The sequence below is a fragment of the Geospiza fortis genome, unplaced genomic scaffold (assembly GCF_000277835.1).
Source record: "Geospiza fortis unplaced genomic scaffold, GeoFor_1.0 scaffold118, whole genome shotgun sequence".
Lineage (NCBI taxonomy): Eukaryota > Metazoa > Chordata > Aves > Passeriformes > Thraupidae > Geospiza > Geospiza fortis.
In genome coordinates, this window is record NW_005054380.1 from 1,738,084 (window position 1) to 1,741,642 (window position 3,559).

The following is a 3,559-nucleotide window of genomic DNA, read 5'->3' on the forward strand; positions in this document are numbered from 1 at the left end:
GCTGAAGATACTCTTGCAAAGAGGGCAGCTGGAGCCTAACACTCAGCCTTGCCTCCTGTATATTTTCCAAAGATCTGTGTGAACAAACGAGTAAATACTGCTATCTGGGAAAGAAATGGCAGGAGTGCCAGCTGCCCTGTGTGGCCACAGCACCCTCTGCTCCTCTCCTGCAGGACCCCAGGTCCCACGCCAGGGCACGCACCAGGCAGTTGCACAACTCTTCTGTCCACAAAGTGGCTGTGTCCAGCTCCCTGGGACATGCCAGACAGTTTCCACAGGGACATGTCCCCACAACGAGATGCTGGACCATCCCAGAGATGTGGCTGCCTGGGAACAGGAGAAAAAGTGGCTTATCTCCAGGAGGAGGGAGCTGTGGCTCTTGTGAGATACCATGTGCACATTCAGGGATGTTCTCCTGCAGTGGCAGAGCCCAGGACACTGGGATGGGGACTGAGATGGCCAAGAAGACCTTGTAGTGAGAGGGGAGGAAGAGTGGAGGGGCACAAGGTGAAGCTGGGGGTGAGGCACTGCTACTCCACCACCAAAAGGGAGCAGGGGCACATCACTGAAGCAGGTCCTGGCCAGGTGCAGCCAGGGGAGCAGCTCTGAGCCTGCTGCAGAGTGATGCTGGGAATTTTGCTGGACCAAATTTGCAATTGGCTTTGCCGTGGGCATGGAGCTACAGGCAGAGCAGGCAGGAGAGGCTGACAGCCAAAAGGACACAAAGGAGAAGGCAAGGGGAGACACCCAGAAGAACTGGGGAAGCAGCTTCCCAGAGCAGTGCCAGCAGTACTGGGGCTGGAGCATTGTCCATCTGCTGGAGCAGCTCTCCCTGCTAGATCTGACCCAGGGAGCAGGGACTGAACCTCTTCTCATCCTCCACAGTGGCCAGGCAGCCCAGCTGGGCTGGCACAGCCACCCAGAGCTGCACCCAAGAGCAGCTCTGGCCAGAAATGAGATTTGGGCATTAAATGAACGGGAAAAGGGTCAGCTCACCAGTGGGTCAAGCTGAACTCCACCACTTGCTGTTCAACCCCTGTCCAGTTAGTTAATTTATGGTAATCATTAATTCCAAGCCCCTGTCCATGCGGGAAGCTTCACAATAGCTAATTTTTAATCTGTCACCACAGCTACACACTGCTACATGTGTCCTGGTTGAAGCCACCTTCCCATTTAAACACTCTTACAGCCAATATAATTCCCTGCTGATTAACAGGAGGTGTTTTGAAACCACTAAAAAATCTGTTGGCCAACATTCCCTTCCACTCTGTAATTTTAAAGCAGCATTAAAAGGGAATTAATGGAAGTAACACTTTAGAATAACAGCAAGGCTTAGTCTTTATTGGAGACCCTTTGAACTCTAGTTAAAATAATTTCCCTCCTGCTCTTGAGATTTTCAAAGACAGATCTGTCACGAGCCATGCAAACATCTCACCCTTTAGAGGTCAAGAGCTGAGTATGACACCAGTGAGCAAATATTGGCCCCAGGACCTGGGGGGGCATCTCCTCCCTGCCAGCCCAGTGCTGGTGACCACCACACCACCAGTGAAACGCTTGCCCTGCCCAGGGATCACTGAGGAGCCCACAGGCAGGCTTGACCTTCTGGTGCCTCCTCTCACTCTTAAGTGTCAGAGGAGTTTGTTTCCTGCTCTCTGGTCAAGATGTTCTCATCCAGATAAAATCTGAGGGGAATGGCTCCTCCCGTCCTCACCCCCCGGCCACCCGGGGCTGGCACAGCCTCGAGGCACTGCTGGACCCTGGCTCTCAAACAACCTCCTCCTTTCCAGTAATTACTGTTTTGCAATGTGGAAAATAATAAAAGTCTTGGGACTGTTAAGAGCTCTGGAAGGAGAAGAGAGGGGGGAGCAAAAGACCCAGCTGAGCAGATTTCAAACCCCCTCCTGAGGGCTTTTACACTCCCGTGGCATTTTAATCCTCATTGCATTTCCAGCTGCAGGGATAAAGGAGCAGAAAACATAGGCAGAGATGAGGGGGCTTCAGGACACAGGTCTGGCTCTGACCAGCTGGGGCTGGTCTCAGTGAGGGAGCTTTGGGCTGGGGTGGACATCAGGATGCAGCAGAGCCCTCCCAAAGCCCCCCAGCATCATCCAGTGGTCCTTGTCCCCACCCTCTGCTCATGTGGGTGCTGTGGCACTGGGGAATGTGGTGGCAAAGCCCAGCTAGAGTGTGACATAGCTCTAACAGCTCCTGAAAACTGTTGCAAGAATAAGGAAGGAACCAGAAAAATTCTTGCTTCCGAGGCTTTGTTAAAAGTTGCATAAGGTGGAGGGACGTGGCTGCACTCTGTAGGTGTAATCATAAAATCCCAGAATGGCTGGGGTTGGAAGGGACCTCAAAGCTCATCTAATCCAGCCCTCCTGCCATTGACAGGGACTGCTTCCATCATCCCAGGTTGCTCCAAGCCCTGTCCAACCTGGCCTTGGACACTTGCAGAGATGGGGGTCCAGAATCTCTCTGGACAACAATGACCATTGTTGTTGTACAATGGAGATTGATCAGTAAAGATCAGTTATGTTCTAGGCTAGGTATGGGGAGAAATTACCTCATTCCACTGCAATTCCCTTTTAATTGGAGTGGCAAAGGGAAATTAACTCCTTCTGGGGAGTCTGCTCACTGCCAGGGACTGAGGCTCTCAGCATGGCCGCATCCACAGCCTTGCAGGGCCTGATCTGTTGCTCCTCCCTTCACCAGAAGTTCTGCCCTTCCACCTGCACATCTCTGGCCACCAACATCCTCCCCCTGTCATCCACTGCCACACCTCTGCCAGGTGGAACCTGGACAGACACCACAGCCAGAGAGGGCCAGGGCCACGTGCTGCGGGCAGAAAGAGGGAACAAGCCTTGGAGAAACACTGGTCACCCTGTGCAAGAGACATCCCTTACCAACGGCATCACCTGCTCCTACAACCCCATCCTCCCTCCCTTCCAGCCTCTCTGGGGACCTCCACTAAAATCTTCCAGGAGTCTGTTCATGCTCAGCTGATTATTCCCTGCCTGAGCAATGCTGGAGAAGCACTGGTCCCCTGCTCCACCTCAGCTCTGCCCCTGCCTGGCCATGGCCCTTTTGGTCCTGACCCCGACACACAGGCAGACTCCTCAGCCACACCTTGGACATACCTGGTGGGCCCCAGGATGTCTCCAACCCTGCCACTGTCCTCAGGTCTGATCCCAGGCTCAGACCTTCCTTGTCACCTACAGATCCCAGGAGATCTGGACTCTGGGCTGAGTCCAGCTGCTATCCAGGGCCCATCCTGATCACTTTGGATGGAGACTGTGGGGGACAGGGATCATGCTGGGGTCCCATTCCTTTGGGAGCAATCAGCCCTTGTGGTACCCTGGCATGCAAGGCAAGAACACAAAGCTCTCCCGTGGTTAGACCAAGGAATGGGAAACAAGACCCCAGCTCTTTGCAGGGCTTTGATTCCATACCTCAATCCATTTCCATCCCATTTTATCCTGGGCAGTGGTTTCTTGTATGCAGCAGTAAGATTTTTCCATCAAACCAAACATTTCTACTGAGTCCTGGCTCTCACAGGAGT